This window comes from Pan troglodytes, chromosome 9, assembly GCF_028858775.2.
Source record: "Pan troglodytes isolate AG18354 chromosome 9, NHGRI_mPanTro3-v2.0_pri, whole genome shotgun sequence".
Taxonomy (NCBI): domain Eukaryota; kingdom Metazoa; phylum Chordata; class Mammalia; order Primates; family Hominidae; genus Pan; species Pan troglodytes.
Genome location: NC_072407.2, coordinates 73,725,486 through 73,751,624, shown reverse-complemented (window position 1 = coordinate 73,751,624; position 26,139 = coordinate 73,725,486). Strand labels below are relative to the sequence as shown.

General features: G+C 46.9%; 1 long non-coding RNA gene across 1 annotated transcript in view; it reads left to right on the top strand.

Annotated features, from left to right (window-relative positions):
* The window catches only part of LOC134807363 (uncharacterized), a 43,573-nt gene extending 17,794 nt beyond the window's left edge, over nucleotides 1–25,779 (top strand). The window contains exons 2-4 of the long non-coding RNA XR_010147612.1: nucleotides 549–22,875; nucleotides 23,039–23,277; nucleotides 23,681–25,779. This is a non-coding gene — a long non-coding RNA (uncharacterized LOC134807363). The remainder of the gene's footprint in view (nucleotides 1–548; nucleotides 22,876–23,038; nucleotides 23,278–23,680) is intronic.
* The last annotated feature ends 360 nt before the right edge of the window (nucleotides 25,780–26,139 follow it).

The following is a 26,139-nucleotide window of genomic DNA, read 5'->3' as shown; positions in this document are numbered from 1 at the left end:
TCAATTTTAGAAATTTTACCCCAGAAGAAACCCTGTATCCATTAGTAGTCACCCCTTATTTCCCCCTGACTGTCCCCACCCCTGGCTCCTGGCAACCATTAATCTACTTTCTGTTTCTTTGGCTTTTCATGTTCTGGGCATATATATATATATATTCAGAATCATCTAATATTTGTCTGGCTTCTTTCACTTAGCCTAATGGTTTCAAGGTGCATACCGGTTGTAACATGAATCAGCCCTTCATTCCATATTTTGGCTGATTAATGTTCCATCACATGGGTGGACTGTACTTGTTTGTCCATTCATCTGTTGTTGATAGGCATTTGCGTTGTTGACACCTTTTGACAATTATGAATAATTTTGCTACGAACATCTGTGTGTGTCTTTGTATGAACAGGCTTGCATATTTTTTGATATGGGCAAATGAGAACCAGCGGCGGGGGGCCTCTGTGGTGGCGTTTTTGGTGATCTTCGTGTACTCTGTATAATGATCAGCCACTCAGGCTTGAGGGCAGCACTTAACCTTACATTTCTTTCTTTTTTTAAAGATAGGGTTTCTCTCTCTGCCACCCAGGCCAGAGTGCAGTTGATGCAGGGCAGGGGAGCCCCGAAGTGGAGCATAGTGTGTCCGGAACTGGTGGGTTCTTGGTCTCACTGACTTCAAGAATGAAGCCGCGGACCCTCGCGGTGAGCGTCACAGTTCTTAAAGGCGGCGTGTCCAGAGTTTTTTCCTTCTGATGCTCGGATGTGTTCAGAGTTTCTTCCTTCTGGTGGGTTTGTGGTCTCGCTGGCTTCAGGAGTGAAGCTGCAGACCTTCAAGGTGAGTGTTACAGCTCTTAAGGTGGTGCGTCTGGAGTTGTTTGTTCCTCCCAGTGGGTTCATAGTCTCGCTGGCTTCAGGAGTGAAGCTGCAGACCTTCGAGGTGAGTGTTACAGCTCATAAAGGCAGTGTGGGCCCAAAGAGTGAGCAGCAGCAAGATTTATTGCAAAGAGCAAAAGAACAAAGCTTCCACAGTGTGGAAACGGACCCCAGTGGGTTGCCACTGCTGGCTGGGGCAGGCTGCTTTTACTCCCTTATCTGGCCCCACCCACATCCTGCTGATTTGTCCATTTTACAGAGAGCCGATTGGTCTGTTTTACAGAGAGCTGATTGGTCTGTTTTGACAGAGTGCTGATTGGTGCGTTTACAATCCCTGAGCTAGACACAAAAGTTCTCCAAGTCCCTACTAGATTAGCTAGATACAGAGTGTCGATTGGTGCATTCACAAACCCAGAGCTAGACACAGGGTGCTGATTGGTGTGTTTACAAACCTTGAGCTAGATACAGAGTGCCAATTGGTGTATTTACAATCCCTTAGCTAGACATAAAGGTTCTCAAAGTCCCCACCAGACTCAGGAGCCCAGCTGGCTTCGCCAAGTGGATCCCACAGGGGGGCTGCAGGTGGAGCTGCCTGCCAGTCCTGTGCCCTGTGCTGGCACTCCTCAGCCCTTGGGTGGTCGATGGGTCTGGGTGCCCTGGAGCAGGGGGCGGTGCTCATCGGGGAGGCTCAGGTCGCGCAGGAGCCCACTGCGGGTTGGAGGGAGGCTCAGGCATGGCAGGCTGCATGTCCTGAGCCCTGCCCTGCAGGGAAGCAGCTAAGGCCCAGTGAGAAATTGAGCAAAGCAGCTGCTGGCCCAGGTGCTAAGCCCCTCACTGCCCGGGTCCAGCGGGGCCGGCAGGCCACTCCGAGTGCGGGGCCCAGTGAGCCCATGCCCACCTGGAACTCGCACTGGCCCGGAAGCGCCATGCGCAGCCCCTGTTCCTGCCTGTTCCTCTCCCTCTACACCTCCCCGCAAGCTGAGGGAGCCGGCTCCAACCTCGGCCAGCCCAGGAAGGGGCTCCCACAGTGCAGCGGTGGGCTGAAGGGCTCCTCAAGTGCCACCAAAGTGGGAGCCCAGGCAGAGGAGGCGCCGAGAGTGAACTCGAGGGCTGCTAGCATGCTGTCACCTCTCAATAGCACGTGAGGGTTCTTGTCTTTACCCAGGAAAGAATTCAAGGGCAAGCTGGAGGTTTAGAAGAAAACAGCTTTATTGAAGAGGCAGCGTTACAGCCCTGTGACTGCTCCTGTAGGGCAGGGTTACCCTGGAGGCAGAGAGTAGCGGCAGAGAGTCTGCAATCACATTTATACTCACTTTTAATTGCATGCAGATTAAAGGGCAGTTTATGCAGGAATTTCTAGAAAATGGGTAGTAACTTTTGAGTCATTGGGTCATTGCCATGGAAAGGGGCAGTAACTCCCTGGTGTTGCCTTGGCAATAGTAAACTCACATGGCACACTGGTGGGCATGTCTGATGGAAAGCTGCTTCTGCCCCAGCCCTGTTTTAGCTAGTCCTCAATTAGGTCTGGTGTCCAAGCCCTGCCTGTGGAGTCAAGTCCTGCCTCCTATCTCACAGTGGCGTGATCATGGCTCACTGCAGACTCAACACCCCCGGGCTCAAGCAGTTCTCCCACCTCAGCCTCCTGAGTTGCTAGGACCACAGACACATGCCACTATGCCCAGCTACATTTTTTGCATTTTTTGTAGAGATGGTGTTTCACCATGTTGCCTAGGCTTGTCTCAAACTCCTAGGCTCAAGCAATATACCTACCTTAGCCTTCTAAAGTGCTGGGATTACAGGTGTGAGTCACTGCACCTAGCCCAACCTTACATTTTTAATCTCAAGTCACTTCTCTCTAGGTTTTGATTTCTTCTTTAAAATGGCGGAACGAAGAGCATCTATTTTATAGGGTTGTTGGGAAGACAAAAATGAAAGAACTGCTATTCAATGTTTAGTGAAGCGCTGTGCATAATTTTGAATAATGAAGTTGGTGTTTATTTTTTATTATTTGTTCATTTATTTTTTAGAGACGGGGTCTTGCTCTGTTGCTCAAGCTGGAGTGCAGTAGTGCAATCACAGCTTAGTGCAGCCTTGACCTCCTGGGCTCAAGAAATCCTGCCACCTCAGCCTCTTGAGTAGCTGGGACTACAGGCATGCCTCGCCATGTCTGGCTATTTATTTACTTGTTTGTTTTTTGTAGAGATGGCGTCTCCCTATGTTGCCCGGGCTGGTCTTGAACTCCTGGCCTTAAGCAATGCTCCTGTCTTGGCCTCCCAAAACACTGAGATTACAGGTGTGAACCACCATGGCCAGCCTTATTTTTATTTTTAAATCAGCCTTGTCAAGTTGAATTGGTCATTAATCTTGTATAATGGTAATTTGGGGCAGCATTGGTTGGGCGGGGGTTGGGGAACATTTAGGACCCTGTGGGCTACAACTCGTAGTGTGTGCACTTATTTTATTTTATTTTGTTTTGTTATATTATATTATATTATATTATATTATATTATATTATATATATTTTTTGAGACAGGGGTCTCACTCTGTTGCCCAGACTGGAGTGCAGTAGCATGATCTTGGCTCACTGCAACCTCTGCCTCCCAGCTTCAAGCGATTCTCCTGCCTCAGCCTCCAGAGTAGCTGTAACTACAGATGTGCGCCACCACGCCCGGCTAATTTTTGTATTTTTAGTAGAGCTCGGGTTTCACCATGTTGGCCAGGCTGGTCTCAAACTCCTGACCTCAGGTGATACACCTGCCTCAGCCTCCCAAAGTGCTGGGATTTTAGGCGTGAGCCACCGTGCCTGGCTGTGCACTTATGTTTGATTTTTGCAGAACCACCCTTCCCTAATGGTTGTCTCCTAGATCCAAGGTGACTTTATTCATTTTAGAATGAACTTACCCCATTGATACTGTAACCAGAGTTGGCATACATCACGATTGGCAGAACCCGGTCATGTTTAGCGAGATGGAAGTGTTCTGGAAACTCCTCCTTCTTGTAGACGTGGAGGTGAGGGTACGCATTTTTCAGTGCCTGGTAAAGGGTTTCCTCTTGCCCCAATTTGGGCAGGGGCATCCCAAAGCCACCGTAGCCCACAATATCAAACTTGACCAAGTTCCTGAACTTGATGTAGTTGGACAAGGGATCTTGTTGACATTGGGTCTCTTCTTCACGGTGGTCACCCCATGGTCTCATGTGATGATGACGCTGAGGTGCTCTGCAGGCTGTGCTTCTCAATGGCTCCCACCAGATACCCGATGGCCCTGTCGAGTTGCTGAATCATCAACTTCCTGTTCTCTGCCTCTGGCCCGAATCGATGTCCCACGTTATCTGGCTCTCTGTAGCACAGAGTCACAAAGTCAAAGTCTTCCTTGGTGTACCAGTTCATGACGGTATCGATGTTCTCCCTCCGCTCTGTCTCGCTGCTGTTTGGGTGACTGTAGGACTCCACCAGGGACGGCTTGACAGCCTCACCCTCGTATTTAGCACCTCCCCTGGAATAGTGGAATGATGCCGCTTTGTTCCCCTGCAAGTACAAGAAGAAAATTCCATCAGGGCCATTTCTCATACCTTTCTCACAATCAGCAAAGCTCGAGTTGTCTACATCTGTGCCCCAGTCCAAAGGCATAGAAAATATGTGGTCTTTGAAGTCAGACAGGGTGGAGTTAGATTCTGGGCTTCCCCAGGATCTCATAGCATCTACAACACTGTTAGTTACAAGATGTGCTATTATTTTATGGGCTACTAAGCAGAAAAATGCTGCCAGTGAGACCGTGACATTCCAGTGATTGTAAGGTGTATTCCAACTTCAGAGATGGCAAAATGAAAAATAATTCCTTAGAATAGAGGGAGACAGTAATTTCTGAGTTGGTGGTGGTGAATTTGTGCATGTGTGTTTTTTATATATATACACACACATATATACACATATACATGTATATATGTGTATATATATACAGACATATATATATATATATATATATATATGTATATATAGTGGTGCAGTGGTACAATCATAGCTCATTGCACCCTTGAACTCCTGGGCTTAAGTGATCCTGCCATCTCAGCCTCTTGAGTAGCTGGGGCCACAGGCATGTGCCACCATACCTTTTTTTTTTTTTTTGAGACACGGTCTCACTCTGTCACCTAGGTTGGAGTGCCATGGCACAATCTCAGCTCACTGCAACCTCTGACTCCTGGGTTCAAGCAATTCTCGTGCCTCAGCCTCCCAAGTAGCTGGGATTATAGACATGTGCCACTATGCCCAGCTAAGTTTTGTATTTTTAGTTGAGATAGAGTCTTGTCGTGTTGGCCAGGCTGGTTTCGAATCCCTGGGCTGAAGTGATCCACTTGCCTTGGCCTCCCAAAGTGCTGGGATTACATGTGTGAGCCACCGTGCCTAGCTCTAATTTTTTTAAAAAAATATTTGTAGGCATGAGGTCTCACTAATTTGCCCAGTCTGGTCCTGAACTCCTGGGTTCAAGTAATTCTCCTGCCTCAGCCTCTCAAAGTGCTGGGATTACAGGCATGAGACACCGTGCCTGGCTGGTGGTGAGTTTTAAAATCTCCCAGTGTCTCAGTGTTTCTACCTGTAGAATGCCAAAGAGTAGATGGCATCTTTGTGAGGATTAAGCAGGCTAGCTTTTTATTTTTTTATTTTTACTTTTATTTTTGAGACAGAATTTCTCTCTTGTCACCCAGGCTGGAGTGCAATGTCGTGATGTTGGCTCACTGCAACCTCCGCCTCCTGGATTCAAGTGGTTCTCCTGCCTCAGCCTCCCAAGTAGCTGGGATTACAAAGCCAGTTAGCTTTAAGATACAGTGTTGGGCATCACATTTTGGCACGGAGCAGGCACTCTTTTCTTTGCCTCCAGGTGGGACTAAGCCACCACAAGCCTTCCCTGGTGTGTGCAGTGGGTGATGAATGCTTGCCTGCTCAGCACCCACTTCCTGGTGGGCTTGGTCACATTACTCTGACTCCCCCTTGAGCTTCAGTCCGTGCCTGGTTCAAGATGTATTGACTCAACCCGAGGATCCAGAGGTGGGATGTAGCTCTGGCCTGGCCAGAGGACCGAGGATGCTGCATGCCATGACTACAGCAACTGGTTCAGCTTTGGGCTCATGTCCTAGTCAGAGCCAATGAGATGTAATCTTGGGATATCTGCTGGGCTGTTGGGAAGGGGACAGGCTGCCCTGCTCATCCCCATTCCTGATGCTGAGGGATCTGAGAAAATCACTTGTAAAATTTGGGGGTGTTTGGAAGAAGGGGAGACTGATGTCTCTTTCTCTCTACAGACATCTGATCAGCTACAGAGCTTGAGTAACCTACCCAGAGGCAGAATGATATGGTGGTTAAAAGTGTGCTCTGGGCCGAGATTTTGCCACTGTACTCCAGCCTGGGTGACAGAGTGAGACTCCATCTCAAAAAAAAAAAAAAAAAAAAAGGGTGCTTTGGGCTGAGTGCGGAGGCTTATGACTGTAATCCCAGCACTTTGGGAGGCTGAGGCAGGAGGATCGCTTGAAGTCAGGAGTTTGGGATCAGACCCCATATCTAGAAAAATGTTTTTTAAAAATTAGCTGTGTTGGTGTGAATGCCTCTAGTCCCAGCTACTCTGGAGGCTGAGGCGGGAAGATTGCTGGAGCTTGGGAGTTCAAGGCTGCAGTGAGCTATGATCAGGCCACTGCACTCCAGTTTGAGGGACAGAGAGAGACCCCATCTCTCTGAACAACAAAAATGTGTGCTCTGGTGCCGCACTGCCTGGTTAGATCCTTTGTCCACCACTTAGATGCATGTTATATAAATGCTCTCCTCAGTTTCCTCATCTGTAACTTGGGGATGGTAATGCTGCCCCAAGAAGTGGTTATGGGGACTAAATGCATGTGGGCATATTGGTAAGTATTCAACAAGCTTGATTTTTCCTGGAGAGGGAGAAAGAGCTTGCAGTGGGGTGGCATGGTCAGGGGCATTGGGACAAGGATTATTTCCTCTGGCTTCTGCCTCCTAGGAGGTACTAAGGAGGGATCTGAAATGTGTCTGCAGGCCCCAGAGTTGGGGACTGCAGAGGGAAATTGAGATCAGGGACCCTAGTCTGGCAGAAATGAGTGCAGTATGGGGCATTGGGTTCCTTTCATCAGAGGCATGGGGTGTGTTGCAGACAGTCATGAAATGTGGCTGAATCTTGCAAGGGACCCTCGGTCCTAGGGTTGCTGCTTGAGACAAAGACCCCTGTCAGTGGAACCTGGTGACCTTCACCCTTCTGTGTCAGGCTGCAGACAGCAAGAGATGGCAGCAGATTACACCCAACAGGAAAAGGGCCATTGCCATCCCACAGGTTGCCATAGGAGGAGATGACATCTCTCCCTCTCCTCCTCCAGCAGTGTCAGCTGGGAAGAGGTGGGTGGGTTTGCACAAAAGAGTAGACCACAGACCATGCTCCTTCTCCTCCAGTCTGCTGGGGCCCCAAGAGAGTCTGCAGCCCTTGGCCAGGGACCGGCTGACACAGGAGAACAAAAGACCTTAGGCTGGGATAATATGGTAGTGCAGTTCATCCTCTGGAGCTCCCTGTGAGATCAGACTGGAGCTGGTGTCCAGCTGAGACCATATCTCACTCAGCTCCTTCCCTGCCATATCCTGTTTTCCTTGCTCCTATCTCCTGAGAGTTCTTCCTGAATGAATTACATGCACTCAATCCCTGCCTCAGGCTCTGCTTTTAGGGAACTTGACCTAAGACAGAAATCTTAGTACTAAATACTTTGCAAGGCCTCAGAAGCTCTGCTATCCACAAGCAAGTGAGATATTACCTTCCCTACCACCTGGCAGTCATAGTCTTTGATGCGAATCAGCTTTATGGAAGTGCTTCTCTAAAGAACTTCCCCAAATTTAAGATGATCTTAATTTGCTTACTTGTTTATTGTCCATTTAGCTGCTCTAAAATGTGAGCTCCAAATCAGGGGCCATGTCTGGTTGGTTACCCATTTCCTGGGACCTAGAACAGGCCTAGCTCAGAGCAGGTGCTCACTATTGATGGAATGCATGTTCAAAGAATGCATGAATCTCCTTTTGTGGGTGAAAAACTCATCCTATTCTCATCCTGACTAACTTTCTTTCTTTCTTTCTTTTTTTTCAAATTGGAGTCGTGATCTGTTACCCAGGCTGGGGTGCAATGGTGTGATCTCAGCTAGCTGCAACCTCTGCCTTCTGGATTAAAGCAATTCTCCTGCCTCAGCCTCTTATGTAGCTGGTATTACAGGTGTATACCACCACGCCCGGCTAATTTTTTGTATTTTTAATAGAGACAGGGTTTCACCATGTTGGCCAGGCTGGTCTCGAACTCCTGACCTCGTGATCCACCCGCTTTGGCCTCCCAGAGTCCTGGGATTACAGGCATGAGCCACCGTACCCAGCCACTCTTGATTAACTTAATGGAAATATTTACAGAGATTCTTTCTCTTCTGGGTTCTAGTGTCTTATCTGTAACCTCTGCAGGTAATACATTTTCCTTCCTGATGATAGCATTTCTATGGTTGCTTTCACTTGCAAATCCTCTAATACTTATTTATTCCATTTCTGATTGGCATTAGACATAATTCTCAATTTTTAGTGACAGCACTTCGTTTAACTTACATGTAAATCGACTTTGCCTTGAAATGTGACATTGACTAGAAGGATGAAACTTCTAACATGCTGTAGAACATAGTTTGACTGGCTAATTTATTATTTAGAAGAAACTAATATTGCCATTATGAGAGACTTAGGTGGCTCTGAAGAACCAGTTGTATTTCTAATGTTTGCAATGTTAAATCACAGATATTGCCAACGTGAAATAGTTTCCATATGCTGTGTTCTCAATACACAACTTTTCCAAAGATATCCCAAGCTGTAGTCTTAGGAAACTGTGATTTTTCTTATTTGGTCTCATGGGAATTTGGGGAGCTATGTGGGATCTCCATAAAATGAGCTCTAGAAAGACACATGTGTGTACATGCACACACACACACACACACTCACACATGTACCACACCACACTTGACTCTGTTTATTTGGGACCCATGATTATCAAAAGTGCTATTTTCAACAAATACTTCTGAGAAATAATCTGAAGACTTAATTGGATGCAAAAGAGTGGCTATTTACTATTCTACCCTTTAGTTAGCATAATCAGTGTTTCCAGCAGCAAAAGCAATTGGAAAATTGCTAGTTTTATTAGGTTCATTATTATCCCTTAGCGTAGTGTGACATCAGCATGGCTATTATTCTTAAATTGCCTCCTTAAAACAAGAGCTGGTACTTCTTACAGGCAATTCCTAACTCTTGGGTTTTGTAGAGGGTCCAAAACTCTTTAGAACCTATAATTCAAGGAAAGGCTTCACTTTGGTTTTACATTTTGTCTGGTCTCTTTGGCTGACAGAATTTATCTCACAAGGTGCACATGTTTGGGGGAGGCTCATGGACAGTCCATTGCACTTGTGCTTTGGTAGGAAGTACGTGCCGCTAAGGGGAAGGAGTTAGTTACTGATTCTAGGGAACAACTGGGTAGAAAGAGATGGACTCCCTGTGTTTGAAATTCAGAACTCAAGCTTGGCTCTAAGTGTTTCCTTGCTTTGCTGTGCTCCAGGGGAGACACTGAGCAGAAGGAAGCGAGTTGCCTGAGATTCCTCAAAGCCCGCAGCCCTTTTGGAGGTTACATTGTTATTCTCAGAGCCTTTATGATGCATAATAAAGACCCAGCTTGGACCAATATTAGGATAAGTTATCTTGCTATTAACATTCTTTTAGGTAGAAGTTGCTGGTCCCATCTTGCTCACAATCCTCCAAAGTTTGAAAGTGATTTTCCAGAAGACTTGGCTTGCACTGAGAGCTGCCCTCCCACCCTCTCTCCAAATTTCCTCTTGGGGGTAGCCTAACAAGGTGCTGTCACAGACCCTTGCCAGCCACGATGACCCCACCCAGACCATCCCTCTGTTGTTTCACTCTTTGATACTCTCTGGAGCTCTCTGGGGAGGGGTGAGACCTGCCGTCTGGTTTATATGCTTTGCCCAGGTCTTACAGTCATGGCTGGCTGCCTCTCTCTGAGAACTGGGACTCCTGAACTTGGTGAAATACCTCAGCCATCGATCATGTTGAATTATCGGGGACACTCATTTAAAATCCGAGCCTGTTCCAGATAGACTCTCTCTCTTTCTGTCCTGACCGTGAGAGAAGCCCTGCTGGACGGTGGAGACACTCGTGGGCTGTAAGCAAGGGATGCAAAGGCTGCCGGGAATCCCATCTTTCCAGCATCATCTGCCAAGGCACATCAGTTCCTGGGTGTCTTGATGGATTCTGGCAGCATTACTGTCATTGAAGGAAAACATTTTAGCCATATTAAAGGTGAATGCAGCAATCTCCACACAGGCTGCCTGGAAGGGATGCAGGACAAGGGTAGGTTTTCCTTGTGATGGACAGGAGGCAGGCGGCCCTCCCACAGCCCTGCCTGGCAATGCAGATATGTCCCCATAAGGCACTGGGGGCCAGCTGGAGTGCTGTACCGAGGCGGGCTGACCCGGGCCGTGGGTTCGCTCTGATTGCAGCGGTTTCCCGCCAGCTCCTTGGAGAGCTGGCAGATGACCCAGCCCCACAGCAGGAGCCGCGAATGGCAGAACGAGATACAACAATTTGATATCCACTTGCCAGACGAGCCTGGCTCTGTGCCCAACCTCTTTTTGCATAAACACTTATGAATTCAGCCAAGAGGAAAAGCACTCTGATTAAGAATTGAGCAGAAGGAAACAAAGTTCTGCAGATAAACACCAATGAGACAAAAAACCACGAATAAGAAAAATGGCAGAAAAGGAGAACCTTCCCAGAAGCCTCCTGCCAGTGAACGGCCACCAGAGTGAGAGCATGGAGAGGCCCTGGGTTTTGAACTGTGAGATAAGGAAGATGATGAAAACCTCCCTAGCAGCCAGGCAAGCACAAGATTCCTGTGAAATCCAGGTCTAAGTGTTTTGACCACAGAAGTAATATTATGTCATAGGTGAGAGCTGTGAGTTGCTGAACCCAAAGTGAGTTCAAATCCGAGTTCTGCCTCCTGAAACCTGTGTGACTTTGAGAAGTTCCAGCACCACTTTGTGCCTCAGTTTTCTCATCTGTTAAACGGGCATAACCACAGCTCCTGCCTCAGAGTTGTAAATTAATACATGTAAAGCACTGAAATCAGCCTGGTATACAGTAAGTGTTATGAACGTTATTTTCTTGGAAGGACAGAACTTATTTTCATGGTCTAAGCCTGAAAATCTAAAAAATGTGAGAGAAGAGGAAAGAATCTAGAGTGTCACCATGAGGGGGAAAAGTCAACTTGAAGCAGGACAGGGTCATTGACTATTTCCTGTGATTCTACAGCTGCCTTGTACACTATGGTAGCTCCTAGCCACTTGTTGTTTAGATTTCGTGATTTAGAAATGAATTAAGGCCAGGCGTGGTGGCTCATGCCTGTAATCCCAGCACTTTGGGAGGCCAAGGTGGGCAGATCACCTGAGGTCAGGAGTTCAAGATCAGCCTGGCCAACATGGTGAAATCCTGTCTCTACAAAAATACAAAAATTAGCCGGGCATGAAGGCACGTTCCTGTAATCCCAGGTACTCAGGAGGCTGAGGAAGGAGAATTGCTTGAACCTGGGAGATGGAGGTTGCAGTGAGATGAGATTGTGCCACTGCACTCCAGCCTGGGGAATAGAGTGAGACTCTGTCTCAAAAAAAAAAAAAAAAAGTTAAAATAAGAGAAAATTGAAAATTCAGCTCTTCATTCTCACCAGCCACATTTCAAGGGCTCAACGGCCCATGTGGGTGGCTAGCAGCTCCCATGTTGGACAGTGCAGAGTAGAGCAAGTCCACCATTGCAGAATGTTTGATTGGACCGTGACTGAATAGTCTATTGCAGTGGTCCCCAATTTTTTTTTAGCACCAGTGAGCAGTTTCCATGGATTTTTGGGGGGGAAGTTTTGGGATGATTCAAGTGCATTACATTTATTGTGTACTTTATTTCTATTGTTATGAACATTATAATATATAATGAAATCATTATACAACTCACCATAATGTAGAATCAGTGGGAGCCCTGAGCTTGTCTTCCTGCAACTAGATAATCCCATCTCAGGGTGGTGGGAGACAGTGACAGATCATCAGGCATTAGGTTCTCATAAGGAGCACACAACCTAGATCCCTTCCCCATGCAGTTCACAATAGGGTTGGTGCTCCTATGAGAATCTAATGCCACTGCTGATCTGACAGGAGACAGAGCTCAGCCAGGGGGATCAGCTGTAAATACAGATGAAGCTTCACTCGCTAGCCTGCTGCTCACCTCCTTCTGTGCAACCCAGTTCCTAACAGGCCACAGACCACTACTGGTCCATGGTCTGGGGGCTGGGGACCTCTGGTCTATTGGATAACACTGGCTTGGAGCATACTGATCAGCCAAAGAAGCACTGAGATGATTTGGCCTCCATTAGTAAGAATGATGGACTTTTTGGCTTTTTTTGAGACAGAGTTTCACTCTTGTTGCCCAGGCTGGAGTGCAGTGGCACCATCTCGGCTCACTGCAACCTCTGCCTCCCAGGTTCAAGTGATTCTCATGCCTCAGCCTCCCAAGTAGCTGGAATTACAGGTGCCTGCTACCATGCCTGGCTAATTTTTGTATTTTTAGTAGAATCGGGGTTTTGCCATGTTAAGCAGGCTGGTCTTGAATTCCTGACCTCAAGTGATCCGCCTGCCTTGGTCTCCCGAAGTGCTGGGATTACAGGCGTGAGACACTGCACCTGGCCAGATGGACTTTTTTTGAGCATTTAGTTCCAAGCACCTTCCCTGCACTTTCTCAGTTAATCCTCCCAGTGACTCTTTGAAGCAGGGACTATGACAATCTTCATTTCCCAGATGGAGCAACTCAGGCACAGAGGGCAAGTCATTGGCCACGGTCGCCCAGCTGAGGAAGGATGGAGCCGGCTGAGATCGTGTTCTGGGGATCTAACTCTGCAGCCTGCATTCTGGGCTGTTGTGTTCTCCCATGTTGCTATCTGATGAGCACAGCATGGGCTCAGAGTACAGAGAGGAGGAACCAGGTAATAAGGATAGGTCTGGGAGAAGGCTGGTGCCTTGGGGAGGAAGAGAGAGGCCCCATTCTAAAGGGATGCCATTGGAAGCTCATAGTGATAAAGCAAAGCCAACAGGTTTTGGGGCTGGGAGTTAAACACACAGCTCTGGTTTCTGCCTTTTCACAGTGGTGATGAATGGGCACTGAGACCCTCTCAAGCTAAAGTTGTCATCACTGATCTTCATAGTCTGAAGGTGCATGAAATGGTCAACTTTCTTCCAAAGGGCTTTTATGCCTAAGTCTGTGGTTAGTGTATAAACAGATACTTACTGAAGTCCTGCTGGGTGCAGACACTGTGGCCAGCCCTGAGGCTACATTCGAGATGAAGCCAGTCTCTGTCCTCATGGAGACCTGTCTATTGATAAGAAAAGAGAAAGCTCACTGAGCATTGACCCTGTGCCCACTGCTTTTGATGCATCTCTCATTTAATCCTTCTATCAAATCTGTGAAATAAACACATCACCATCATCCCTATTTCACATTTAGGGAAACATATGCTTAGAGAGCGTAAGTAACTTGGTCAAGGTCGCACAGCTTCGAACTCTCATCCCACAGGCGCAGGAATGAGAGGCAGCAGCCGGGGAAGCCAGGGTCTCTGGAAGTCCTTGTCTCTGGGCGGTGATCCAGAGAGAGAGAGAACACGATTGTCTCAGCAATGGGTCTTCTTCTGCATCTTGAAGGAGCACTTCCAGAGCCTCTCGGTGTTAAACATCATGTTGTGAATGACTCCGTGAGCTCTGACCCAGTGACCTTGGGGATAAAGGAGGGGAGTACGGATAAGCTCTTTGAATGGATGTTGCCGGGTTGTCAGTGTTCTTTGAGGGCACAGACTATGTGTCACCAAAGAAAGAGCCCAGTGCCTTTTCTCATTGCTCAAGAGATTGAAGGGGTAGGAAGAAAAGATGTTAAGTTATAAACGCATTTCCGTTTTGGTACCAGTTGAAGCAATTTACGTTTTGAAGAGGAAAGAGTCTTGCCTACAAAGTCAGCCCCTGGGTTTTCATTCTGCTTATGGAATCCAGGCAATGGGCAAAGAGAAAAAGAAAACTAAGGAATCAGCCAGGTGCAGTGGCTCATGCTTGTAATCTTGGCACTTTGGGAAGCTGAGGCCGGTGGACTTCTTGAGTCCAGGAGTTCAAACCAGCCTGGCCAACATAGTGAGACCCCGTTTCTACAAAAAACACAAAAAGTTGCTGAGCATGGTGGCATGCACCTGTAGTCCCAGTTACTTGGGAGGCTGAGGTGGGAGAACTACTTCATCCAAGGAGGTTGAGGCTGCAGTGAGCCATGATCGTGCCACTATACTCCAGCTGGGTGGCAGAGTGAGGCCCTGTCTCAAAAGAAAACAAAAAGGATAAGAAAAAGAAAACTAGGGAATCTAGACAATAAGTTTATATATATAATAAAGAACTGAGATAGAACTGGGTCGACTGAGTAATTATTTGAATTGCTTTTGACTGAATTTTTCTTATTGGAGTCTACCATTGTTTTTGTGTGTGTGTGTGGTTTTTTTTTTTTTTTTTTTTTGGTTTAGTTTTGTCTTTGTGTTTTTTTGAGACTGGGCCTTGTTCTGTTGCCTAGGCTGCTGGAGTGCGGTGGCGCGATCTCAGCTCTCTGCAACCTCTGCCTCCTGGGTTCCAGCAATTCTTCTGCGTCAGCCTCCCCAGTAGCTGGGACTACTGGGCATGTACCACCAAGCCCAGCTAATTTTTGTGTTTTTAGTAGAGATGGGGTTTCACCATGTTGGCCAGGCCTGGTCTTGAACTGCTGGGCTCAAGTGATCCACCTGCTTTGGCCTCCCAAAGTGCTGGGATTACAGATGTGAGTCCCTGCGCCCAGCTAGAGTCTACCTTTCTTTGAATTCACTGCAGTGCAAAGACTGGGACATGTGGAACTCCAGGTGTGTATGGGTTACATAGAGATGCTAGGGGCTGATTAAGGAAGGAAAGATATGAGAAGCCTGCAGAGCATGCGTTCCCAGACTGTATGGGCCCTGGGAAAGGAGAAGTGGACAGAAAGGGAACACTGGATGCCCTGGAAGAGAAGATTCATCCAAGTCATCAGGGAAGTTACTAATGCAAGGGAAGAAATGCAGAGACAGGGCCAAACACGCTTCTTCCAAGTCCTTTCTGTCCGCTCAGTCACCTCTATGCTTATTTTTCTTCTTTCCTGTAAGTAGTGTCATGCGTTTTCTTCCCATTCCTAGTCACTCCTAGTCAACTAACTCCCCTCTACCATCTTTTCATCGGAACTTGAAATCTCTTCTCCTTCATGTATTAGTGATCATGTTTCTCCATAATACTGCTAGAACCAAGAATTGAAACCTGGAAAACCTGCATTTGAGTACCAGATCTGCCTCTACTAGCTATTTGAGAAGCTATTTTGTTCCATTCTTTTTGTTGTTGTTGAAACAGGGTGTCATTCTGTCGCCCAGGCTGGAGTGCAGTGGTTCAATCTTGGCTCACTGCAGCCTCAACCTCCTGGGCTCAAGCAGTCCTTCCACATCAGCCTCCTGAGTAGCTGGGACTACAGGTGTGTGCCACCACATCTGGCTAATTTTTAATGTTTATTTTTTTTTTTGGTTTACTTATTTGTTTTTGTAGAGATGCGGTCTTGCTATGTTGAGCAGGCTGGTCTCAAACTTGTGGGCTCAAGTGAACCTCCTGCCTTGGCCTCTCAGATAAAATGGGAAAAGTTCCCTTGTCCCCCTCGAAGGGCATGTGATGGGGGTGTGGTTCATTTCATCAGTGCCCCACTGCTCAAACCTCTAGGGGAGCATACAGACAGGCAGGGAGCCCCGTGGCAGTGTCTAGGGGTGAATGTTTATAGTTGAAGCCCCAGTGGGCGTGTGTTACAGGGTGCTCTTTTAGTTTAGCCGTCCGTAAGTAGCTTGTGTTAGTCAGCTCAATTAGACCCCCGCCCTATTGCAAAGACAGAGGGCTCTCTTTGTCCCGGGGTTCTTGCCTTGGTGTACCGGAAGTGGTGTGATCTCAGCTCACAGCAAGCTCCGCCTCCAGGGTTCACGCCATTCTCCTGCTTAGCCTCCCGAGTGGCTGGGACTACAGGTGCCCGCCACCACACCCAGCTAATTTGTTTGTATTTTTAGTAGAGATGGGGTTTCACCGTGTTAGCCAGGATGGTCTCAATCTCCTGACCTCGTGATCTGCCCGCCTTGGCCTCCCAAAGTGCTGGGATTACAGGCGTGAGAGTGCAAGGTTTTATTGAGTGGAAGTAGCTCTCAGCAGATGGGGAGCCAGAAGGAAGATGGTTTTCCCCTGGAGTCAGGCGAGTGGCCCGACTCTTCTCTGACTGTCCCACCCAAACTCTGCTTGTTGTGCCAGTCAGTGGCCTGCGGTGTGCCTGTGTCCATTGGTGCGTTCCTCTTGACCTGCAGCACCCATGTGTTCCTCCACTGATGTGCTCCTCTCGAAGTCCAGCTGCCTGTGTGTCTGCCTGCTAGGGTCTCAGGGTTTTTATAGGCACAGAATGGGGGTGTGGCAGCCAGGGTTGTCTTGGGAAATGCAACATTTGGGCAGGAAAACAAAAACCCCTGTCCTCACCTAGGTCCGTGATCACAGGCCCTGGGGTGGAGCACTAGCCAGCGACCACACCCTCCTGTACCCTGTGCTTCCCTTCCTTACTTCCATATCATTTAAAGGGACCACATTCTTCCCTTCCGAGCACTTCCCTTCTGTATCACAAAGTGCTGGGATTATAGGCATGAGCCACTGGTCCCAGCCAATTCCGTTCTTTTAATGCAAACTAGAAAATAGGTGTTCAGAAAGGCCTGCCCTATCCACCTCAGGGAGTTGCTATGAAGATCAAATTAGATCATGTGCAACAGAAGTTTAGAAAAGATTCCAAAAGCACTGCACAATAGGAATGTATTTTTAAACGCCACTGAGTGGACTTAAAACTATGTTTTTTTACTTTCTTTTTTTTGGTTGAGACAGAGTTTCACTCTTGTTGCCTAGGCTGGAGTGCAATGATGCCATCTTGGCTCACTGCAACCTCCGCCTCCCAGGTTCAAGTAATTCTCTGCCTCAGCCTCCCGAGTAGCTGGGATTACAGGCGCCCACCACCATGCCTGGTTAATTGCTTTCTTTCTTTTCTTTTTTGTCTTTTTAGTAGAGATGGGGCTTCACAGTGTTGGCCAGGCTGGTCTCGAACTCCTGACTTTAGGTGATCCACCCACCTTGGCCTCCCAGAGTGCTGGGATTAAGGCTTGAGCCACCGCACCCAACCTGTGTTTCTTTTTTAAGCAAGAAAACAAATGCCTCTCCCCAGCACTCACTAAACCAATCCTTCTTTTTTTTTTTCCATAGGATTCTTATCCTTCTTGCCCCAGTGCAGTCTATTTTCTTTTGGCCCTTCTGTCCATCTGTGAAAGGGTCAGTCTTTCTAGCTAACCCTTAATCAAATATTTTTGATGACCACAGTCAAGACAGTACTTATTATTTTTTTTGAGATGGAGTTTCACTCTTGTTGCCCAGGCTGGAGTGCAATGGCGCAATCTCAGCTCACTGCAACCTCTGCCTCCAGGGTTCAAGTGATTCTCTTGCCTCAGCCTTCCAAGTAGCTGGGATTACAGGTGTGCAACACCACGCCCAGCTAATTTTTCTATTTTTAGTAGAGATGGGGTCTCTCCATGTTGGTCAGGCTGATCTCGAGCTCCTGACCTCAGGTGATCTACCTACCTCAGCCTCCCAAAGTGCTGGGATTACAGGGGTGAGCCACCCTGCCTGGCCAAGACAGTGCTTATTAATGCCTGAAATGCATTCAGGAGTACATGAGCTGGCTGTGGCTGTTCTAAGTTCCCCAAATGGGTGGCTCAGGACAACAGAAAGTCATTCTCTCCAGTTCTGGAAGCTTGATGTCTGAAACGGGCAGGGCCGTGCTCCCTCTGAAGGCTCTAGGGATGAATGCTTCCTTGCCTCTTCTGGCTTCTGGTGGTTGCTGGCAATCCTTGGCTTGTGGCCACATCATTCCATTCTCTTCCTTCATTCTCATGTAGCCTTCTCTCCTGTGTGTCTCTGTCTCTTCTTCTCTTCCCATGAGGATGCCATTATTACTCCATTTAAGGTCCATGCTATTCCAATATGACTTCTTTGTAATTAGATCTGCAGTGACCCTAATTTCTTTTCTTTTTTTGAGATGGAGTCTTGCTCTGTTGCCCAGGCTGGAGTTCAGTTGCACAATCTCAGCTTGCTGCAACTCTGCCTCCTGGTTCAAGTGATTCTTCAGCCTCAGCCTCCGAAGTAGCTAGGATTACAGGTGCATGCCACCATGCCTAGCTAATTTTTGTGTTTTTAGTAGAGACAGGGTTTTGCCATGCTAACCAGGCTGGTCTCGAACTCCTGACCTCAAGTGATCCTTCTGCCTCAGCCTCCCAAAGTGCTAAGATTACAGGCATGAGCCACCATGCCCCGCCCCTATTTTCTAATAAGGTCACATTTTGGGATTCCTGGTGAATGTGAATTTTTGGAGGACAGTATTCAGTCTAGCAAAAGGCAGGGCATCCTCATTTTCTTCCCTACTTCAGAAATATGGAAGTTAACTTCAACCCCTCGGAGAGAGAGAGAGGCTTCCTGAGCTTCCAACAATCAATTATCCAAATATTAGTCACAGAAGAGCACTAAGGGTTGTGCACAGCACGTGGCCAGCCCGTTCTCAGAGTCTGTTAAGTTTAAGGTGAACGCTAATCCTGAATGAGTTTTAAAATGTATTTGGAATTTCCTCATCATTGTAAAATGTTCTCACATCGTGATGGCTGGGGCTTCCCTCTCAGGTGTAATCTGCGAAGTCAGATGTGACACAGCCTGGGTGAGGTGGGCCAAGCTGGGAACTGGGTTAGGAGGGAAGCTGGGGAATGAGCGCCAAGGTCTCAGATCCCAAACTGGCTTTAGCCTGATTCACCCAGAGGGACCTGGTAAAAAATACACATTCCAGGGCCCACCCCAGACCTAATGAATCAGAATTACCTGGGAAGGAGCCTGGGGAGCTCTGTTTTCGGAAGCAGCCCAGCAGAATCCTACCGTCAGACGGGGCTAGGAAACGGAGCTCAGTCTAGGGCAGTAGTTCCCAAACTCGTCTGTGCTTCAAAAGATACAGATGCTGATGGCCAGGCAAGGTGGCTCACGCCTGTGATCCCAGCAATTTGGGAGGCTGAGGCGGGAGGATCACTAAAGCCCAGGAGTTTGAGACCAGCCTGGAGAACATAGGGAGATACTGTCTCTATAAAAAATTAAAAAATTAGCCAGGCATAGTGGTGCCCGCCTGTGATCCCAGCTACCCTGGAGGTTGAAGTGGGAGGGTTGCTTGAGCCCAGGAGTTGGAGGCTGTAGTGAGCTATGATTGTGCCACTGCACTCCAGCCTGGGTAAGAGAGTGAGGCTCTGTCTCAAAAACCAAAGAAAACAAAAAACAAAAAACAGATGCTATGTCCCATTCCAGAGGTTGAGGTTTAATTATTCTGGGGTGGGGTGTGGCCTGGGTTTTGGAACACTTAAAAAATCCCAGGTGATCCTAAAGTGTAGATGAGTTTGGAAACCACACACTTAAGGCACACTTGAATGGGGGAGCAGTGAGGTGGTGTGGGCTAGCCGGCCAGAACCCAGGGGTGGGGCGGTAGGAACCAGCATTGCAGAGGCCATGAAGGCTGGGAAGCATAGTGTCTGGGGCCCATAACAATGCTTGGACATGAATGCTTTAGACCTAAGACAATTGGCTCCTAAATGTGAAAACTGCAAGGCTGAAATGAATGCATGTTTAATGCTTTGCAACATTGTCAAGTGATCAGCTGCAGCTCCGTTCTGAGGGCATGATGCCTGAGAGATGCCTGTCATGGGGGTTGATTTTAATGAATTTAATATGGTGTGGAGTGGGGCCTTCAAAAGTAAAAACGTCAGTTCTAAGTTGGTTGCGGGGGTCTGGGCAAAGGCCTTAAAACCCCGTGTTAAACACCCCGATTTTAAAACAGGGCCTTTTTCCCAAGAGACTTTTTGAAAATAGCTCCTATTTTGAGGGGAGGAACCCTGGCGGGAGAGAGCCAGAGTTAAGCCCAGCTGAGAGGGGGTTAGCAGGTAGGGGTCTGCCTGGTCCTCACTGAAACTTGCTACTCAGGGTGAGCTTCCTAAACCAATGCAGATTTGCTGGCCCACTGAGCCTCCCAGCTGAGAACCTGCATTTCGACAAGGTCCTCAGTGCAGCAAAGTTTGAGATATACTGGGCTAGAACACCCAGGGGACCTAAAGGTTCCTTGAAAACTAAGGAAAATAGGCAGGGTGTGGTGGCTCATGCCTGTAATCCTTGTATTTTGGGAGGCCAAGGTGGGTGGATCACTTGAGGTCAGGAGTTCGAGACCAGTCTGTACAAACATGGTGAAACACCATCTCTACAAAAGATATAAAAATTAGCCAGGTGCAGTGGCAGGTACCTGTAGTCCCAGCTACATGGGGAGCTGAGACAGGAGAATCGATTGAACCTGGGAGGCGGAAGTTGCAGTGGCCCGAGATCGCACCACTGCACTCCAGTCTGGTGACAGAGTGAGACTCCATCTAAAAAAATAAAAAATGAAAAAATAAATATAAATACTGGGCTAGAAGACCCAGGAGACCCGAAGATTCTCTCAAAACTAAGGAAAATAATCTAGATCACAAATATATTCTCTTTCTCCTTCTCCCCATTGCCCCCCTCCATCAGTAATCTTTATAGACTCAAATAGAGTTGATGTTCTATAATCAATTCTAGTCACTTTTATTTGTATTTATTTATTTTAGAAATGGGGTCTCACTATGTTGCTCAGGCTGGTCTCAAATTCCTGAGCTCAAGTGATCCACCTACCTCGGTCTCCCAAAGCGCTGGGATTAAAGGCATCAGCTACTGCACCTGGCTGTCACTTTTATTTTTGATGTTCAAATTATAAGCTAATGTCTGTGAGACCATAGATTCTTTTTATGCACTCAATACATTTTTGTGCTTACCTTACATTTTTATTATGGAAAAGATTCTGTTTCTTCCGCTTGTTTCTATTTGATAATGAAGCCCCCTGTGCCTATCACCAGCCTCAGCCGCCATCATCTCATTACCAAGCTGGGTTATTTGGAAGCAAATATCTTCAATATTTAGCCGGTGTTCAAATTTCCCCAACCATCCTAAATGAGTGTTTAGAATAGTTGTTTCATTGGAAACAAGGTCAAAACAAGTACATTTTACATTTTTAGGCCAGTCTTGAAAGTAAGTGTAAAACCATGTGTGAGGTAGGAGGTGGGACTAGCCTCTCAAGGCGGGGCCTGGATACCAGACCCAATTGAGGACTAGCTAAGACAGATTCCACAATGAATAACACCAGGAGGTGGGAATATTAAGGTCCATTGCAAAGGCTGGCTACCACAATTATTTGATCAACTAGTTATCAACCGTGACTGCAGCTGAGAGAGATTTGTTTTCTTTTTTTTTTTTTTTTAGAGACAGGGTCTTGCTATGTTGCCCAGGCTGGACTCAAACTCCTGAGCTCAAGTGATTCTTCTGCCTCAGTCTCCCGAGTAGCTGAGACTACAGGTGTGTGCCACTTTGCCCGGCAAGTTATTAAAAAATAAGTATGCCTGGACACCACTCTAAACCAACTAAATCAGAATCAGATATAGCGAAGTCATTAATCATTTTGCTCCTGGGTTTTTATGACAGTTTTGCTCCTGGGAAACTTCTGGGAATGTGGTAGAGAGAGAGAAAGAGATGGGAAAATAAGATTTTAAGAAGTGTTGCTATGCATTTTGAAAATAATTTTTCTTTGGTGTTTGTCTTGAGGGACGGCGGTAAACATTTCAATTGCCTTTAAGTATGCTTGCATGCTGGAATGATGGTTCTTTGAATGCAGCATCGAACTGGGATTGGGCCACATGGCAGCCAGCATGAGCCTTTATGCCACATTTACAAAACATGAATGTCATGAGCCCACTCTTAGGGACCTTACAATTTGGAGGGTTAGGTCAGATCCACAAATCTCCTCTATCTCATGGTAAAGGAAACCTGGCGTGTAGCAGGAGATGGTGTGATAACAATATCATATTGCATGATCAATATTTATATTCTTCTTAGCAATATTAAACTTTTGGACCCCCTCCATTGTGTCATCAATCTGCTTAATACAGTTTCTGCTTCAGCGTCTGTTTTTAAGCCTGGCATAAGCTATTTGAAACCCAGGCACGTACCCTGCCCATCATCTTTGGCCTAGTTAACACCTCCCCTCCCTGCATGGTGGTTTGGAGAACCTGCTTGTTCCTCATCCCACTGATCCCAAAACCAGGACACCCTACAGCTGCTGACCATGATTAAACCTAACAGAGATTTAATGCCTTTCTTCTGATTCTCAGGGACTGACATTCATTCACTTAAATACTTGCAGAGTCAGCCAGGCGTGGTGGCTCATACCTGTAATCCCAGCACTTTGGGAGGCCGAGGTGGGTGGATCACGAGGTCAAGAGTTCGAGACCAGCCTGGCCAACATGGTGAAACCCCCATCTCTACTAAAAATACAAAAATTAACTGGCGTAGCAGTGTGTGCCTGTAATCCCAGCTACTCAGGAGGGTGAGGCAGGGGATTTGCTTGAACCTAGGAGGTGGAGGTTGCAGTGAGCCAAGATTATGCCATTGCACTCCAGCCTGGGCAGCAGAGCAAGACTCTCTCTCAAAAAACAAAAAACCCAAAAACTTGCAGAGTGAATTTAGGAAACCATGAAGTCCAGAGTTTGATCCAATCCCTTCCTTTTTCTCTTTCTCAAATATTTTGAGCCAGGTACTATTCTAGATTGTCTTGTGATATTTACAATCTAGGAGAAGGCAGGAGAGAGAACTAAGAACAGAGAGCTTGTTCTGAGATGTCTGCTGTGTTTGCAGGTACCTTCCCTCAATTTCCCTACTCACTGGCCATGCTGGAAAGCAGGTCTTGGCGCTATATTTGTACCATGGTACTTCCCCTCCCTATACTCAATTGGTTGGCCAGAAGCCCAATTGTCATTCTCTCTCTCTCTCCCTCTCCCTCTCTCCCTCCCTCTCCAAGATATCCAGTAACTGACTGATCAGCTGGTGGTGGGCTCTGCTGGCTGCCATGATGGACCACGAGCAAAAAGGGAAAATTGGTTGTCAGTGAGAGAAGCAGAGATAAGAAAGTCCACAGGGCTGATAAGAAAGACCATGGGCTGCTGGGCGCGGTGGCTGACACCTGTAATCCCAGCACTTTGGGAGGCCAAGACGGGCGGATCACGAGGTCAGGAGATCGAGACCATCCTGGCTCACACGGTGAAACCCCATCTCTACTAAAAATACAAAAAATTAGCCAGGTGTGGTGGTGGGTGCCTGTAGTCCCTGCTAATTGGGAGGCTGAGGTGGGAGAATGGCGTGAACACCGGGAGGTGGAGCTTGCAGTGAGCTGAGATCGCACAACTGCACTCCAGCCTGGGCGACAGAGCAAGACTGCATCTCAAAAAAAAAAAAAAAAAAAAAAAAAAAAAAAAAAAAAAGAGACCACGGGCTTCTGAGAGCCAGGAAGATGCATTTTGGTTTCTGTAACTGCAGTTTCCATTCTCTCATGGCCTCTCATTTTTTTCTCGTGCCCATGAGTTTGCCTGTTAGAGATAAGGTGTGCTCCTTTCCCTCCAGCTCATACAAATGGGTTTCTGTTTCTTACAATCATTGTTTCCAGATACGGATGGTGACTGATGCTCTATTAAATGCTGAAAAAATGCAGAGTGGAAGCACAGAAAAGCGGGTTTCTCTGAGGAGGTGACGTTGGAGCCCAGTTGGAAGGCAGGAGTAAATGTGCACCATGATTTTTTAGAATTAAAACCAAGTATCTCACTGCTTGGGCACACGTAGATAGAGGTGATTTAACCGTAAACTGTCCCTGTTGTACCCATTGTCAGTTACCTCACCACAGGGATTATGTAGCCCTGAGTTTGCTTTGTGCTTATTTATTTTAGGTTGTTGTTTATCCAAACCTCTTAAATGATATGCGTTTGGAACAAGTGACAGCATCGTTCATTGATGTTGTGGACAAACAACTATTTTATTACTCAAGACTGGGTAATTTATAAAGAAAAAGAGGTTTAATGGACTCACAGTTCCATGTGGCTGAAGAAGCCTCAAAATCATGGTGGAAGGCAAAAGGCACATCTTACATGGTGGCAGACAAGAGTGATGGGAGCTATTTTGGTCATTGTTCACTGGCCATAGAATATACTTCTATATTTTGAACTAAGACAAGAGCCAGGCACACAAGACGGTTACAGGTCTGTCTTTTGTTTTTGATGATGATGATGATGATGATGATGATGAAGATGATGAAATGGCTGACATGGTTCATGACTTGCTTTTTCTCATCATCTCAGACCTAGATTTTTGGCTGGACTATTGGCTTGGGATAGATGAAAATCATTCCTTGTATCCCCTGATCTTAAAGTCAAGACTGAACCAGTCTCCAGACGCAAGCTTTCATGGGGCTTCAGATACCATGAGGAACGGGCATCCCTGCAATATTGTCATGGCTGTCAAAAGTGTTATTGGAGCTGGGCAAGTGGGCGCTCTCCTGCCATTCCATCCTGCTTAGATTTCCCATTCAACATCAATCTTATTTCCTTTTTTTTTTTTTTTTTGACAGAGTCTCACTCTGTCTCCTAGGCTGGAGTGCAGTGGAGGGATTTCAGCTCACTACATTTCGGCTCACACTCCCAGGTTTAAGTGATTCTTGTGCCTCAGCCTCCCAAGTAGCTGGGATTGTGGGTGCACAACATCAAGCCTGGCTCATTTTTTTTTTTGTTGTATTTTTAGTAGAGACAGGGTTTCGCCATGTTGGCCAGGCTGGCCTTGAACTCCTGACCTCAAGTGATCCACCTACCTTGGCCTCCCAAAGTGCTAGGATTACAGGTGTGAGTCACCGTACCTGGCCCCATTTCCTCTTATACCATAAGTCATTGCCTGCAAATGTGTTTTCTCCATTAGTTTGCAAAAGCTTCCTGAGAGTAGGTCTGTGCCTCATTTATTCTGGAATCTTCCTGGCACAAAGCACAGGGCTTTATCCTCAGTAGGCATTCAACAAATGTTTAATTTCATTCAACAGCTCCTCTTACCACTGCCCCCACCTTATTTGCAGGTGGCTAAGTACAATCAGAACAAGTAGGAATCATAAGATTTAGTCCAGAGTCAATTTGGGAAGAAATTACTTCAGTGATATGAGAAGAAACCAAGCTATTTAGTCAGAATACTTCTGAGAGTATCCCTTGTCCAAGCATTTGCTGAATTTCGATCTACTAATTTTCAGGTGGAAGAGTATGGTTGCAGACAGTCCATTTGGACATAGATACACTTTCATGCATTCATGTCTTTAACAATAATTTGTGGCCCTACTGTGTTTGTTCGCTAACTCCTTCGAACCTACCATATAAGCTATATCTTTATTTTCCTTGTAATTTGGGAGGTCCAATGCTTCATTAAGCTCACATGCCTGAAACTAATGAATAAAATAGCTCGCTAACCAGCTAGTATAAAAGTAGCCACCAAAACAAGTCAATCACCTGCCTTAAATCAGCCCAGTACTCCCATCTTGAGCAGAGAAGCCCATTCTGAATCACAGTCAAGACACTGATGGAAAAACAGCTCTCTCTGGGTATCAAAACCATGCTCACCACAAATCCTCCTCCCCAGAGTTCTACTCATTGCTCACCCACTGAACCCAGAACAAACCAGAAGTGCTTGAAATGAGGACGGGTAGCTCCGTGTACCAATCGGAATTTAAAACTGTATCAATTCCTGTTATAGAAATGAGGCTTCTCCCCAGGACCAGCATTCCATGAAGGCAGCCCTTTTCTAGATGGAGAAAACAGAACCTGAAGGCACCCGTTTCCCTAAACTGCTCTTGCTCACGTGTAAGTACAAATGAAAAATGCTGATGTGCTTCTGTTGGCATTGCTTTATAATTACGGCCATCAATAAATCATTTTATCCTTGAACAAGACTTGAGAATGGCCCGAAGGCAGAGGCACGATTCCTTAGGAATTAGGCCAACAGAGAATGGGCTATCTCTCTTCCCACCCCTTCTCTTACTCTGCTGTCAGAAACAGAAACGTTCTCTGTGAGTAGCTGGGAGCAGACGGCCGCACTTGAGTT